This window comes from Equus asinus, chromosome 9 (assembly GCF_041296235.1).
Source record: "Equus asinus isolate D_3611 breed Donkey chromosome 9, EquAss-T2T_v2, whole genome shotgun sequence".
Classification (NCBI taxonomy): Eukaryota; Metazoa; Chordata; class Mammalia; order Perissodactyla; family Equidae; genus Equus; species Equus asinus.
This window is the reverse complement of record NC_091798.1, coordinates 18618510-18636718: the sequence shown is the minus strand read 5'-3', so window position 1 is coordinate 18636718 and position 18209 is coordinate 18618510.

Genomic DNA, 18209 nt, shown 5'->3' with positions numbered 1-18209 from the left:
CCAGAATCACTTTAAGGCACCTCAAATTTTATGTGAACATACAACAAAGGGATGCTTTGTACCATCTTAATGACACTAAATACTGCAGGGCGATTCTAAGACCCTTTTCTTTGTATCTATACACGTCTTTGTTCCCTACCCGCAGGCCTTTCAGAAATACATGTTTACAAAGCTTGAACAGCAACCTGAGTAGTAAAAGTGAGGTATCCAAATATATGGGTGCTGACCATGTTGGCAATTTCTATCTCAGTTAAATATCATGCATCTATCCATTCATTCATTCAACAAATATTTATTAATCTAAAATGTGAAGGCATTGTTGTAGGCACTGGGTTTACAGCAGTGAAAAAGTAGGCAGAAATCTCTACTTGCATAGAGCTTACATTTTAACGAGAGCAAATGGATGATAAACAGAAGAAACAAGCGCAAACTACAGAGTGTGAGAGGGTAGTAAGTGCTAAGAAGAGAAACAGCAAGGTGATGCGATAGGGATTCCAGGCACGCGCCACGGCAATGTTAACTAACGAGATGAGTTCACTTCCTACTGCTGCGTAACAACTTACCACAAATGTATTGGCTTAAAGCAACCCCTATTTGTTATCTCACAGTTTCTTTGTGTAAGGAGTCCAGGCATGGCTTAGCAGGGTCCTCTGCTCAGGATTTCACAAGGCTGAAAGCAAACTGTTGGTTGGGCTTCAGTCTCACCTGAAGGCTTGCCTAGGTAATAATCTTGAGTTAATTTCCTTGCAGCTATAGAATTCATTGCAACTTGCTTCCTCAAAGCCAGCAATGGAGAGAAACTAACAGTCTCTGCTACTCAGAGTCTCTGACTTCAGAGAAGGCCTAGGCCCCTTTAAAAATCTCACCTGATTGGGTCGGGTCTACACAAGATAATCTCCATTTTGATCACCTCAAAGTCAACTGATTAGAGACCTTAATTACATCTGCAAAATCCTTTTGTCTTTACCATTTAATACAACGTAGTAGCGGGAGGGCTATCCCATCACCTTTGCCATATTCTGTTGGTTTGAAGCAGATCATAGGTTCCACCACTCTCAAGGGAAGAAGTTATACAAGGGCTTGATCACCCTCAGCATGTCACCACTGGTGGTCAGGGAAGGTCTCACTGAAAGGTAATGGTAAAGAGCCAATACTTGGAAAACATAAGGTGCAGAGGCATGTGAATGAGACAGTTTATAGACAGTAGGAATAATACGGATAACGTTCTTGAGGCTGACACTTCCCTTGTGCATTCAAAACAGCAAGAGGGCAAGGCAGCTGGATCAGAGTGAGTGACAGGAAAGATAGGAGGGAATGGATTCAAACTGATAACAGAGGGCACATCATGCAGGGCTTTTGTAGGGTTTTGGCTTACTGTACAGGAGACAGGAAGCCATCGAAGTTTCTTAGCGCAGGGGTGACAAGATCTGTCTAACTGTTTTAGGAATATCATTCTGGCTGCTAGTAGACAAAAATGGTAGGGGTCAGAGGGGAAAGCATGGGGTCATTTAAAGGCTATTACCATAACGTAGCCGTGCACTACAGTAATAGTGATGGAGGTGGTGATAATTGTTAGTTTCTGATATATTTTGAAGGTGAATACAATAGGGCTTCTTAAATGATTGGATGTAGGAGATGATCGAAATAAAGGAATCAGAGATGTCATCAAAGTTTTTTCATAAACTCTCTGTTGCAACCATTTTGCTTAAATTCTCAACGCATCACAGTATGTACTATCAATATGACATCATTTAGGATGTTCTCTTTGATTACTTGGCCAAGTGAGTTTCTGCCAGGTTTCTTTACCATAAAATGACTTTCTTTCTCTCCTTTCCATTCTCTACTCTTTGGAAGAATATTACTAAGTGCAGCTCACACTCAAGGAGCGGAGACTTAAGCTCTACCTCATTGGGGATGGGGTGGGGAAGATTTCTTCTCCATGGAGAGTTTATTTCATCTTCCATTTATTTATTCATTCAATCATTTATTTATATATGTATGGATTCATAGATATTTATTTTTTGCTTTGTGTACCTTGCATATAAAACATATTTTATGTTTTATAATCCAAATACTACATTATTGATTTTATTGCTGAAATTGACCTAGCTTTAGCTATCAGGAGAGATTTCAGGTTTATTCCTGTGTGATCCTAATCATTTTGGTTTTTTGAGCTCTTCCTTACTTTTGAGGCATTACTAGATGCTTCAGGCTTATCTTACATATTCCTTGCCTTAGCTCTAGAATTAGCCATTTCTTCAGTGAATTCTAGTTCTTTCTTGGAGAGAGGTATTAGAAATCAAGATCCCTAGCATTGGGTGCTGGGTGTGCTTGTTGCTACACAGCACTATTCTTAGTAGGAACATATTTTGGAACAGTATACATGCCCATTTACAGTGGATTAATTAAATATACGTCATAAATCCATAGAAAATGGAATACTATGCAATCATAAAAATAAGGAAGCATTATGTTGCTATGAAATTAACTTCAGAATATAGCAGTACATGAGAAGAAAGTAGTGTGTGCATGTCATGTTATATATGCACATGTAAACCATTGTATAAGAGGAAAGTAAAGAAAATTAGGCATATGTACAGACACACACAATATCTAGGAGAGTAGTTTCTATGGAAAGGAAATTAGTTTCTAAGGAAAGGAAAACTTGGTAACTATGGAGTGAGAGGAGAGGGAGAATTTTCACAGTATATGCATTTTTACACCTTTTGAATTTTAAACTAATATCTATTCAAAAATGTCTTGGCTGGAACACATATTTTTTATGTGACTGTACTATCTACCATACCAAGATATTAGGCAAATAAGAGGGGACAAAATCATGGTCTCTCAGATATCATTCTTGGTTATCGTTATCATCTCTCCAACTAAGCTGTACATTGTTTTATGGCCTGCGCTGCCTTAATTTGTTTTTCATGCACATCTCAATTCCCTTCTTCTGTATCACATCCTCTGTGAAATCAGGCCAACTTAATTGTCTTGTCTACAGTAGGCAATACATTTTACATTTACATTATCCAATATGACTGGTATCCTTATAAGAAGAACTCACATGGGGAGAACACCATGGAAAGATTGGAGTCATGCTGCCACAAGGCAAGGACCTACCAGAAACTAGCAGAGAGACCTGGAACAAATCCTTCCCTAGAGCCTCCAGAGGGACATGGCCCTACTGTGCCCTTGATTTCAGATTTCTGGCTTCCATAACCGTGAAACAATAAACTCCTTTTCTAAGCCACCCATTTGTGGTACTTTGTTTTGACAGCCCTAGGACACTGATACACCATCCATGCAGCCATATTTTTGTCCCTCTCTTTCCTCATTAACCTTGTTAGATGCCCAATGGTATCGTTACTTAAATAGCAAAACAAAACCATAAACATTTCTTGAGTTTTACTCAATGCCAGACACTACGCCAAGAGTTTGACATACACATTATTTCATTTTATTCTTATACAGACCTGTAAGACAGGTTACTATTATTATGCAGATTTCAGTTATGAGAAAATAAGGCCCAAAAGTATAAAGAGCTTCCCTATGTTCGTACGGGTAGAAGTAGGACTCAAACCAACATCTTTCTGACTTTACTTTCTAAACTTTATGTCTGTGACTTTTTTTAATCATGCCACATAACTAAGCATTTACTTACATATTTTTTTGTATTATTCTCAAGATATTTCCACATCTCACACCAAGGGAAATAACAGCTAAAGCTTATCGAGCGCTTCTTATGAGCTATGCAGTCTGCATTTCCTCTTGCTAAATGTACTTCTTACTCCGACCCTGTAGGGTAGATTCTAGAATCCTATGTAGGCTCAATTTGCAGATGGGGAAATTTAAACATAATATTTTAAACAGCTAACCTAAAGTCAGGCAATGCCAAAGCCAGAATCAAACCCAGTGGTGGGACCCCAGAGTGTTTACTTCTAAGTGCTACACTCCACCAACTTCTTAGTGGCATCTTTGAGAACAAGGACCAAGTTTCATATCTCAACTGTTTCCTTCTAGATCTACCACAAAGCTGGAAAGATAATAAGTTCTAAATAAATTTTTTTCACGAAGAATAGAAGAGAATCCCAGGGAGAATGTGACGAATTGCTCGTGTCGCTTCCAGAAACCAGCCTGGGTTACTCACTACAAACGGGCACAGATTGCCTTTTCTCTCATTTGAGAGTTTCCTCCCAACCTGGTGTAACATTCAGCAAGTAATACCATTTAATCAACACTAATGGTTGAGAGCCTCTGCAAAAGTTTTCTTTTTATCAGGAGAATCCTTTTAAACAAAAGGGAATTATTCATCTCCAAAATGGATTTAATGAAGCCAACAAATTAATCTTTACAGACATTTTTACTATGATATCACCAGGATAAATGAGAAGATATCATAGACATTTTAGAAAGGGAAGGACCTATTACAAATTTTGATATTTGCACAACAAATTGATGCTGAAAACTAGATAGACAATTGTGAACATTCCTTACTAAAGTGTGTGTGTGTGTGTGCATATATATATATATAAATATATATATATATATATATATATACTTTTTAATTGCGTTCTGTAAGTATACTAGCCCAAGGAGAAGAAAGTGTTAAATAAGTATTACATAAAGAAACTCAAGGTGCATTTCTTTCATCCAACTTTTCTCCAAGAAAACTTTTTTAATTACTATAGATGTGACTCCCATGTACTCCCTAATTTCATTTTTAAGCCAACGGGAAATTCATTTCCTACTGTTGTTATGAAACCTCCAAAGTTAATTACTGAAGATAGTTGGATTATTTTTTGCTTATCTTTATTCTGTTGGGACTATATACCATTTGCATGTAGCAATGTAGGGTGAGTTCACTTCCGACACAGTCAATTATATAAGTCTATCAACAGCTATTTTATTATGGGAACAATAGAGACAGACGGCTCGGACTCTGTGATGAATGTAGATTAGAGAGAGGTCACCCTGACATACATAATTAGTTTTGGAATGTTAAATTAATAGGTAGAATGCCCCTAAGGCAACCATACATTAAGGCTGAAGCTGCAGGATCTGGAGTCCAGCTCCTGTCTGCTGTTGTCAGCACTGACACGGCTCAATGAACTGCTTGTGAAATGGCATAAGGTATTATGGCAAAACTAAATGGCTGTAAAAACAAAATTTGCATAATACTATGGTCATACTACATATATTTTCCTTCAGAAACACATGCGCAGCTAAATTATTATGCAAATTCTTAATAGGGGGTTGGCTCAAACAGATAAATCCTTGGGCGCCTTATGAGAACTAAATAGATGTTTACACAGGGGTTCAATAAACAATCGATGATAATATTCAGAGAAATATTAAATTTCTGGTCTGTACTTGCTGTAGATATCAGCTTAGATTGTGAAGGTGAAATAAAAGACATTTTTTTCCAGTTATAAATTATTCGTTTTTCCATCCACGTATAGGTGAACACTAATATCTGTGTAAATGTTTATTTCAACTTTATCACAACCTCTGAGAATTCAGTGAATACTCACCCAGTGAAAGCTTCAGTGTTTCTAAGTCTGCCACAAAACTATTAGGTTTGTGTTTGCTTAATTTAGGTAGCTTTGGGGTACAAGTTACAGATCACCCAAGAGACTTAATGACTTGAACCAATCAAAGTGTGTAGACTACACTTGTCAAGAAGGCCAGAGACAGGGAATTTCCAGGTTGCTCTAGCAGCTTTGTGATGCAAGCAAGGACTCAGGTGATTTTCGTCTGTCTCCTCTACCATTATCAGCACACTGGCAGTGTTCCACTCTTGGTCCACGAGAGCCATCAGTTCTGGGTATCACAGGCGGACACCACCAAATCTGGTGGTCATTCAATTCCTTGGTAAAATACTAAAATGTAAAATGTTTTTAGGAGATTAAAAACACCTCAGCAGACTTCCCCGAGCATTTACTTGGCTATAGATTGGGTTCCTTGAATAAGCATGTCCTAGCTTCAGGAAAAGATGGGAAAGTGAGTAACTGGCATTTTCAACCTGTTTAGTGTGAGAAAGGCTCTATCAACAAAGCGAAGGTAGATGTGATGGGGTAATGGTGGAGGGCAATGGCCATCTGATATACAGTCAGTAATGTCTGCTCCAGCATCATGCTTTGAAATTTATTTCTATAGACGTGCAATATGCTGGTCTTTCAACAATATAGACACCTACCTAGTTAGGCACAGAAAGAAAGACTATGAAGCGTCAACCAGATAGAGGTTGTCATTTCTAAATGTTCATTTCAACTTTGTCACAACCTCTGAGAAGTCAGTAGATACTCAATCAATAAAAGCTTCAGTGTTTCCAATGCTGCCATAAAAATATCAGGTTCGTGTTTGTATAATTTAGGTTGCTTTAAAGTGCGAGTTACAGATCACCCAAGAGAGTTAGTGACTTAGACCAAAAGAATCTGGTCCAGGCAATTTTGAAAACAAAAAAAAAGCTGGTCATTATTTTCTCAGAGATAATGACAGTAAAATAAAATGTCACAGAATAACTATCCCCCGACATTAGATAATGCCAAAGTAAAACCAATTATTTATTTTATAATCATTATTTTCTGGAAAATAAATATTGGAAAAACACTGAGGTCTTTTCAAAAGCTGAAGACTCTGATTCTATAGTAACTGAATATGATGGCGAAGCATTTCATCTTATACCAAATGATTGATCAACTACAGATTTAATCCTTCTATAATATATATCTCTCAACATTCACGCTACTCTAGTACTGTATTTATTTCAATTCTTTCCCTGTTTATAAAATTTTTAGACTAACTCCTAATTCCCCCAAGTCTTGCTGATCTCACAAAACCTAAATGATCCCTAAGTTAACCACATTTTTCTTAGTAGAGATGAAATTGTGTTTCTGTTTTTCCAAGGAGAGATATGCAAGATGATTTATGTGTGTATTCAGCGAACAGGAAATTAAGCAGCAGCATTTTTGATACCCTGAGTTTTGTTCCTGACCCATTGGGTAACATTCCACCAAGGGCTACCACTCACCACAAAAAAATGAAATTAAAGAAATCCGTGTTGCTTCTATACACAGGTGTGATAGATAAAGCACTTAAAATGTTATCATGCAGAAGATGACACTGTTACCTAATTTTCAAATCTGCATGTACAAATATACGATTTTTTAGTGGAAAGGCACAGCGGGTCCTGATTTTCTTCTCAGCAAATTTCTATACTCTTTTTAGACAAACAGAGTCTTGAAATGCTAGATCCAGGTTAGATTTCCAGATATCAGAGTTTAGCATAAAGATAGAGTAGTACTGATCTATAAGTTGCAGAGCATGAAGTAATATCTTAGCAATAGTTCCCAAAATAATAGTGAATATTGAAACTAAAGACTTATAATGTAGAATAAGTCTCAAGAAAGAAAATCTGTACATGTAGGCACACGTACACAAACAAAGGTAAGACATGAGAGTCACAAGTTTTCACTGGACAATCAAAGGTGGTACTTAATGACATGGCTCAACACATAGCCCACAGCCCATTTTATGAGGTTCCTATTACCACATATATTTAGGTGAGGAAGACAGCACTGATGACTCAGGTGTCACTGAAGAAAATAAGCTTGACGTCATCTATAGAAGACACCTTCTTTCTTAGTAATCATCAGAGAGAGTCTGCCTCTAACTTGCTTACGTGATTTTCTCACTCATTGCAGGAATGGGTTCCAGTCATGTGAAAAAGTATCCAACAATGGAGAGCAGAGTTAAGGAATATAGTCCCATGGTAATTCAGATAAAAAGGATGTCAATATTGTATCCTTCCCTTTATCATAGTTTTTGAGACCAAGAATATACAGGAGCAAAGTCATGGCACACAAAGGGTTTTCCAAGAGGCAGAGGAGCAAATGCCTATACCTGTTACAAAATGATTGTGTGGGTAGAGAGAACCCCTTGCTATGGGAGACCCATGGTAATGTCTTAATTCAATAGGGCACAGTTTATAAGAAAATCATTTAAAGATTAGAATTTGCACAAGACACATACAATCTAGTGCCACTGGACTAAATGTGGCCCACAGATGTCTTATGTTTATCCAGTGCAATGTTTAATCAAGCTTTGAGCATCTCTAGTCAGAGAGCAAACACCATCGCTCACAGAAGGTGCTACCTGGCCTCTTCCCGTGTTTAGGTCAACCGTCTGGCCACTAAAGGCATTTGAGGTTCCTCTCCTATTATAGGTACATGGGTGCTTCTGATCTAGATGGAATCAGCGTTCATGGCTTGGTGAGTAGAGTGCAGAATGGATTTCTGCCCTAATTCACCCCTTTTGTGCAGTTTATGATCCTCACAACCATATATAATGTCCATCTATTTTATCAAACCATGAATCTTCAGCTAAAGGATTTTGTCACACTATTTTCTGCAGTTTTGAAAACAATATATTTTCCCATTTTCTCCATATAAAATCATAACACTGAATAAATCTTTTCAAAGAATAGAACATTCTCTATCCTCCATGAAATTCAGATATGCCCAACCCCCATCACACCCTGTTAAGAATCACTAATGTAGAAAATGCATTAGGAAGATAACTCTGAATATGTTAAATCCTTTTTTCTTGACTTCCACAAACTTGTAATTTTTTTGTTTGCCTCAATGTAGTTTTTACCATTAGGTGCCATCTTTTTATTATGATATGTCTAGAGAACATCTGACCCTGTTAATCTTGTTGATAGATCCAAAGGGGCCCACAATAACTGCTCTTTGTCTCTTTTGGAAAGCCTTCCTTTCCTCCATTAGTACATCATGTGTTACTACAACATTTGGGGATATCTAGTAAATTTAACACTGTTTACAACATGCAGCTGTGTTTTCTTCCTAAATATAGCAAAAGTAATTGTGAACAAGTCCAAACTACAAAGAAAAATTCTTATGACTACTAATAAAATGCACCTATTATTCAATAGGAAATAACCCAGTTGAGGGTTCTTTTTTTTCTTTTCATGATTGATCTCATTTTCTATTTTATAGTTTCAAGAAACTAATGGAAAGCTTTACAGAACTGTTTTTTCTCTAAAATCTAGATGTTGCTAAGATTCTCATCAAACGCAGTAGGTTGATGACAGGTACAAGGAAACGACAGACATTTAAATGATCCAAATTATAATTGGTAATTAGCTCGCAAATTATTCCTGTCTTTTTCAGTTGGAAAGAGGACACATTTTACAGTTATGTAATCACCACAAAGAAATATAAATATCCTGTTTGGACCTAATATTCATGTGGACTATAACTTACAGTTGCTGAAAATGTGTATTTGCCCATATACGATAGAAATATATATAAAAGGCATTTTAACAATCTTGAAAGGAAATTTCCTTTTAAAACTTACGCCATTATAAATAAGGGTTCTTGAGAAAAATTCTGACATCATAAGCTATCATTATAAATTGTTAGTTTTATCTAGAACATCTCTGTACTAGGAAAATTTCTTTTTTTCCTTCTTCATGATTTCAGCAACCGTACATATTTTTCATTTTAGTCACGATTACATGCTAATCAAAACTAGCAATATAATCTAGAGACATCGGGAAATTAATTAGGTACATCGCATTTCTACTCTGTTAATCTTCTCTACGTCTTCAGCTAGGGAAAAGGAGCCCATCACTGACTGATAAACCAAGGAGATTCTCTTTGCTTTATAGAAGGATCTACTACAAAGGCTGGCGATGGTTTATAAATCTTTTAGTCCCGTCCTGACATAGCAACACTCCAATGCCGACCTTGAAGTGGAAAGCATTGTACTCTGTGGAAATCAAGTAGAGGTATTACCATATTAGCTGATTTACTTACCTGTTTTGTGTATTTTAACCGGGGCAAACGGGAGGAGGGAAGATAAGGAGGTGGGACTATTAAAGCTACATGGAAGAAGTGGCAGAAAACTTCAAAGGATTTGAAAAGACGCTTTGTTACCATACCACTTCTTTTTTTCCCTCCGTATTTCTTTAAATTTTTATTTTATTTTTTAGTTGAGATATAGTTGACATTTTAACATTGTACTAGTTTTAGGTGTAAACACAATGATTTGATATTTGTATATATTGCAAAATGATTACTGTGATAAGTCTAGTTAATGTCAATCCCCAAACATAGCTACAATTCTTTTGCTGTGATGAGAACTTTAAAGATCTACTCTCTTAGCAACTTTCAAATATACAATACAGTATTGTTAACTGTAGTTACATTACAGCTCCAGGACTTATTTATCTTATAACTGGAAGTATGTACCTTTTTACTACTTCTAATTGCAAACAATTTGAATGAAGACATCTTGGCAAATCTGTCTGCTAACTTCAATAAAATGGATCTAATCCATAGGAAAGTTTGAAACATAAATCCAGGTTGTTAACTTTTAATTTGAAGGTGAATGTTTCAAAAGGGAAAAGGACAATTTTTTCCTTCCAAAGTGATCGGAAATATCCCAATAATCAAAGACATTCCTCTTTCTAAGTCAGATTAAAGAACTAGGAAGTCATATTACAATAAATAGAAAAGATGCCACAGGTGCACCAGAGATTCTTGAGAACACAGTGAGTTGAGTATAATAATTCTCTAGAAGTTTGGATAATTGGTTTGAGTCATCTGGAATCCCATTGTATGCCACTGGCTATACACATCCCCAATAAAGGAACTAACGTTTCTTGTTATTAAATGCTGACTGACGGGTATCTGCATCCACCGTGTGCTTTTTGTTCTTAACCAAAATACATGTTAAATTTTCTTTATCTTGGAAATATTTACTTTAAGAAACTGAAACAAGCATTTGCAGTTTAAATGAATTACCATTCTAGAAATAAAAAAAAATAGAAATTTTGGAAAAATCTATTTCAAGAAATCAGGGCATAGGGCTTATATTTAATAAAAATGAACACCATGCTGTCATTAACTATCCTAAAATGCAGTTTAGTGTCTTTAAAGTGGTTCTCAAATACTTCCCATTCAAACGATTATTAGGAAAACACTGATTTCAATCACTCATGAGTCTGACGTGATATAGATACATTTAGGATAAAAGAAGTGGTACGTGCCACTGAACTTTACACTTAAAAAATGGTTAAAGTGGTAAATTTTAGGTTATGTACACTTTACCAAAATAAAAAAAAATAATTATTAAAAAAGTCATGTGACAAATATTTAAGGTGAAATAGCAGTTTGAGAAATTATTAGAATCAGTTGTTTATCATGTCTCATTTCTGGGAACTGTACAAACCATCATCTTTCTATAGTTATCTAGAGGTCTATAGAATCTCTGAACACTGAAATGGCAATGATTATTATTCAAAACATAGCTTCAAATTTCACCATCTATAGCAAGCTTTAGAGAACTGGTTTTCACATCCTTTTGTTTTTGTTGTCACTTCCTATCCTGCCAATAGCAATTATATGGCAGCAGTAAATTGAACACAGAGATGTTAAAGCTTTGACAAGTTCATTTCATGTTTTTTTTCCTACAGTTGTACCTTCTTAAATTGAATTTCCTCCAGAATATAATAAAATTCTGAATCTATGTCCGCTTCTGAAATTGAGAGTAACTTTGTTACTGGCCCTGAGAAATTTGTTCTCCATTTAGAAATGGATCAGCTTCAGCACTTGAACGTGGATGTGAGCAACGTTCCAATCTTTAGTCTGATTTTCCTAGAGACTATTTTTGCATTGCCAGGATAGGAATGGCCCACAGCAGTGAATTTATGCCTCTATAATGAATATGGTTAGTCCACAACCGCATGCCAAGTACATGTTCATATCATCTTTACGACCCATGTAATATGTCATGGAGCTACAGGCTGAAAGGAAACTAATTAACCTTTAATGAGATGAGGACACTGTAGGACAGTTGGCACTATGGAAGGGCTACAATTCCCAAACTGAGACATTCACCTGGGCTCCATGCCACTATAGATCTACTACCTATGTTTGGCACCAACTTTCTCTACACTGTTTTCCAAGTCTGTCCACAAAAACCAAGCAAAATAAGTCAAAATGTTACCCAAGGGGAGCTTACCCAGCTGGGTTGATATAGAGAATCTGGAAATAAGTGAAATTTCTAATATAGCTGTCCTCAAAGTCTTCTCTAGTTAAAGGAAATTATACACTTTGTAAGCTCATCACAGATCATTCTGTGTTAAAGGACTTTAACCATGCAGGTATGAAATTAAATGAACACTCTCAAACCAAACAGTAGCATTAATATGTTCACTCTCATCACCTCGGAACATGACACATTTTTCAATATGTTTGATTCATATTAAATTTCAATTGAAGATAAAGGTTCAGTGAATTGATCTATACCCAGTTTCCAGGATTCACATAATTACTGAAATTACAGATACAGAATTGGTTGTCTGACAAATGTACAAAAGAATAATGCTCACAAAGTGTTTATTAATGTTCTGAAAGTTAAGAGAGAAATCTCTTTGGAATTGTTTGACCTCCATTCTTATCATACGAGTTGACAGTTATTCTAGAAAGAAAATACAGAGCCTGTAAAACATCTTTCTCTTCATATTGATCTTTCCATTGAATCCGGACAAACATTTTTATCCAGTGGCACATTAATGTGGCAAACACATTTATCTGGGAAGGAGTAATGATGTCATCTAGGCTTCTCCACAATCACCTGTTAGATTTTCCACACGTGAAAAGGGAAAACTCCATTTCTTTCTCTTAGCTCAAATCAGGCTGCAGTAAATTATAGTGAATTAATGTCCTTCCTTTTATTTATTACATTTAAGTAAGACCAGTTCTCAATTATTCTTGTTTGTAAACTGCATTCATGCTATGTGATGGAATTAAGATGATTAAGGCCTTAAATTCTATAGACTGTTTAATGTATAAAATAATGATGTTACCTCATTATTAGTGACTCATTTTATGCAAATTTCCTTCTCTTATTAATTCTAGTATTTTCTCAGGTCTAGTTTTGAAGGCCACATAACCAATAATTTGTTTTTCCAAAAATAGTCTGCTTTGCTGATCACCAGAAATATTGGCTTCTCTGGAGTTTGTTTAGAAGAGTGGAAAAGCATGACAAGACTCTTTGGTTAAATAGTAGAGGAAACATGCTAACAATTTTAAACCAGTTTGATCATATCTTTAGCATCAGTGAGTTATATGGAGGGAGGAATTATGATCTCAGGATGAAATAGTTTGTACTAGTAGAAGAATCCAGGAGAATCCTTCCACTTCCCATCACCACACACACACACACACACACGCACAAAGATGCTTTTCGTTGCTTAATGGAAAATTGCCTAGTAAATGGGAGGGGAAATTTACTGACTATATATTTTATCTATTTCTTAGGAATATAGACTATAAGAGTTGCATGTAAAGGGTTCTGAGCAGTCACCTGGTTCAGTGGTTCTCAAACTTTAGATGTAAGAATCACTCAAGGAGATAGTTGAAAGTGTAAATGTGCTAGGGCCCACCTCAAGAAATTGTGATTTAGTGGACCTGGGATGAGATCTAAGAATTTGTTTTTAAAATAAGTACCCAGGTACTTTTGATGCAGACATTCCATGGGTCACTGAGAACATCAGTCTACTACCTCGTTAAAAAATATGCGTTATCAGTGAGCCAGCAGCAGTCACCAGCCATACAGCCAGCAGCACTGGGGGCCTGTCCTGCCCACCTATGAGCTAGCAGCAACTGTATGCCACCAGGGCTTGCAACCAACCACCTGGGAGGCCTGTGTCACCCATGACCATGCTCAAGGCAGTCATGCACTGATGGGCAAGACAGCCAGCCTGTGCTGATGGCTTGCCCCATGCACCAGTGAGACCGTAGCAGTCATGTACCCCCAGACCTAACAAACAGCTATACCAGGGGCCTGCCCCACCCAGCAGTGAGCTTGCAGCAGTCATGTGCCCCTGGAAACTGCAATCAGCCACACAAGGGGTTTGACTCACTCCCCAGTGAACCTACAGCAGTTATGTACCACCAGGCCTCACAGCCAGTCATGACAGGAACCTGCCTCACCCAATAGCATGTCCACAGTAGCTGCCTATGGCCAAGCCTCTCAAACGTCTGGCCTGGGGGCCAGCCTTGAATACCTGCACACCCACAGCAATTGCAGCCCTGCCACAACAAAAGGGTACAAGCAGGCCACACACAGGATGCCCTCAGAGCATTTGGCATGGGAGAAAAGAGGGGAGCATACTGCTGGGAGCCACAAGACATCTCCTATAAAGGATCACTTTTCCAAGATTGGGAGGTGTAGCTGGTATACCTAATACATAGAAATAAGCACAGAGAAGTAGATAAAATGAGGAGACAGAGTAATATGTTACAAATGAAAGAACAGGACAGTTCCTCAAAAAAAGAACTAAACAAACAAACAAAAAAGATAATCTACCATAAAGAATACAAAGTAATAGTCATAAGGATTCTCATCAAACTCAGGAAAGAATAATGAATGCAGTGACAACTTCAACAAAGAGTTAGAAAATATAAAAAAGAACCAGTCAGAGCTGGAGAATACAATAACTGAAATGAAAAATTCATTAGAGGGAATCAAGAACAGAGTAGATGACACAGAGGAATAGATCAGTGATCTGGATGACAGAGTGGAGGAAATCACCAACATTGAACAGAAAAAAGAATAAAAGAAACAAGGACAGTTTAAGGTACCTCTGGTACAACATCAAGTATTCACACTGTAGGTGTCCCAGAAGGAGAAGAGCGATGCAAAAGGATAGAGAACTTATTTAAAGAAATAATAGCTGAAAACTTCCCTAACCTGGGGAAGGAAACAGATATCTAGATCCAAAAATCACACAAGAGTCCCAAGCAAGATGAACTCAGAGAGGCCTACACCAAGACACATTATAATTAAAATGTCAAGAATTAAAGATAGAGAATTCTAAAACCTGTAAGAGAAAAGCAATGAGTTATGCACAAGAGAACTCCCATAAGACTATTGCCTGACTTTTTAGTAGAAAACTCACAGGCTAGAAGGGAGTGGCACAATATATTCAAAGTGCTGAAAGGAAAAAACCTACAATGAAGAAAACTGTACCTGGCAAGATCAGAATGGAAGGAGAGATAAAGAGCTTTCCAGACAAGCAAAAACTAAAGGAGTTCATCAACACTAAACCAGCCTTACAAGAAATGTTAAAAGGACTTCTTTAAGTAGGAAAGAAAAGGCCACAAATAGAAATAAGAACATTATCAAAGAAAAAATATCACTGGTAAAGGCAAATACATAGTAAAGGTTGTTGATCAACCACTTATAAAGCTAGTATGAAGGTCAAAAGACAAAAGTACTAAAATAATCTATATCTACAATACGAGGTTAAGGGATACACAAAACTAAAAGAGATAAAATATGGTATCAAAAACATTAAGTGAGGGCTGGCCCGGTGGCACAGCAGTTAAGTTTGCATGTTCTGCTTCAGTGGCCCAGGGTTTGCTGGTTTGGATCCCAGGTGCAGGCCTACGTTCTGCTTGTCAAGCCATGGTGTGGCAGGTGTCCCACATATAAAGTAGAGGAAGATGGGCATGGATGTTAGTTCAGGGCCAGTCTTCCCCAGCAAAAGGAGGAGGATTGGTGGCAGATGTTAGCTCAGGGCTAACCTTCCTTAAAACAAAGAAAAAGAAATGGAAAAAGAGGAAAAACAAAGAAATGAACAAATCATAAAGTGTGTGTGTGTGGGGGGGGGGGGTGAGCCCTACATAAAAATGTAGGGCTTTTAGAATGCAGTCAAACTTAAGAGACCATCAACTTAATATAGACTGCTATATACATATGTTGTCATGATGTACCTCATGGTAACCAAAAACCAAAACCTATAGTAAATCCACAAAAAATTAAAAGAAAGGAAGCTAAACAACACTAAAGAAAGTTATCAAATCACAACGGAAGAGAACAAAAGAAGAGGAAAGAAACAGAGAACTACAAAAACATCCAGAAAATAGGCAACAAAATTACAATAAGTACATGCCTCTTGAAAATTACCTTAAATTTAAATGGACTAAATGCTCTGATCAAAAGACATAGGGTGGCTGAATGGCTAAAAAAAATAAGACCCATATATATATGCTGCCTATAAGAGACACATTTCAGAACCAAAGACACTCACAGACTGAAAGTGAAGAGATGATAAAAGATATTCCATGAAAATGAAAGTAAAAACAAAGCTGGGGTAGCAATAAGTATATCAGAAAATATAAACTTTAAAACTAACAAGAGACAAAGAAGGGCACCACATAATGAGAAAGGGAACAATCCAACAAGAGGATATAACACTTGTTAATATCTATGTGCCCCACATAGAAGCATCTAAATACATAAAATATTAACAGACGTAAAAGGAGAAATTGACATTAAGACAATAATGGTAGGGGACTTTAACACCCCAACTACATCAATAAATAGATCATCCAGACAGAAAATCAATAAGGAAAACTTGGCCTTAAGTGACATATTAGACCAGATAGACTTAATAGATATATACAGAACATTCTATCCAAAAAAGAAAAAAGAAAAAACAATACACATTCTTTTCAAATATATACGAACATTCTCAGGATAGATCACGTATTAGGCCACAAAACAAATCTGAATAAATTTAAGAAGACCAAAATCATATCAAGCATCTTTTAATATCACAACAGTATGAAACTAGAAATCAGTTACAAGAAGAAAGTTGGAAAAGTCTCAAATATGTGAAGATTAAATAAAACGCTACTGAAAAATTATTGGGTAAACAAAGAAATCAAAGGAGAAATTGAAAAATACCTGGAGACAATGAAAATGAAAAAATAACATAACAAATCTATAGGATACAGCAAAAGTGGTACTACGAGGAAGTTTATAATAATAAAGGCTTACCTTAAGAAACAAGAAAAATATTAAACAATCTAACATTACACACAAAGGAACTAGAAAAAAGAACAAATTCCAAAATCAGTACAAGGAAGGAAATGATAAAAATCAGAGCAGAAGGAAATGGACCCTAAAAGAACAACAGAAAAGATCAAAGAAATGAAGATCTGGTCCTTTAAAAGAGTAAACAAAACTGACAAACTTTTATCTAGATCCACCAAGAAAAAAAGAGGGAAGGCTCAAATAAATAAAATCAGAAATGAAAGAGGAGAAATAACAATGAATACCACAGAAATACAAACGATTATAAGAAAATACTATGAAAATCTATATACTAACAAATTGGACAATCTAGAAAAAAATGGATAAATTCTTAGAACGATACAACCTTCCAAAACTGAATTAGAGAAAATAGAAAATCTGTATAGACCAATCACTAGTAAGGATAGCAAAACAGTAATAAAAAACCTCCCAAAAAATGAAAGGCCAGGACCAGAAAGCTTCCCTGGTGAATTCTACCAAACATTCAAAGATTTAATACATATCCTTCTCAAACACTTCCAAAAAATTGAAGAGGAGGGGATGCTTCCTAATTCATTTATGAGGCTAACACTACCTGATTCCAAAACCAGACAAGGACAATACAAAAAGAGAAAATTACGGGCCAATATTGCTGATGAACATAGATGCAAAAATCTTCAACAAAATATGAGAATATCAAATACAACAATACATTAAATGATCATATACCACAATCAAGTGGAATTTATTCCAGGGATGCAAGGATGGTTCAACATCCACAAATCAATCAATATGATACCCCAAATTAACAAAATCATCTCAATAGATGCAGATAAAAGCATTTGACAAGGTACAGCATCCATTTATGATAAAAGCTCTGAATAAAATGGGTATAGAAGGAAATTACCTCAACATAAAAAAGGCCATATATGCAAACCCATAGCTAACATCATACTCAATGGTGAAAAACTGAAAGCTTTCCCTGTAAGAACAGGAAAAAGACAAGGATGCCCACTCTTTCCACTTTTATTCAACATAGTATTGAAAGTGCTAGCCAGAGCAATTAAGCAAGGAAAAGAAATAAGATGCATCCAAATTGGAAAGGAAGAAGTAAAACTGTCATTAGTTGCAGATGACATTATTTGTATACAGAAAATCCTAAAGTATCCACCAAAAAAACTATTAGAAATAATAAATGAATACAGTAAAGTTGCAGGATACAAAATCAACATACAAAAATCAGTTTCATTTTTATACACTAACAACAAAATAGAAAGAGAAATCCAGAGTACAATCCCATTTACAATCAC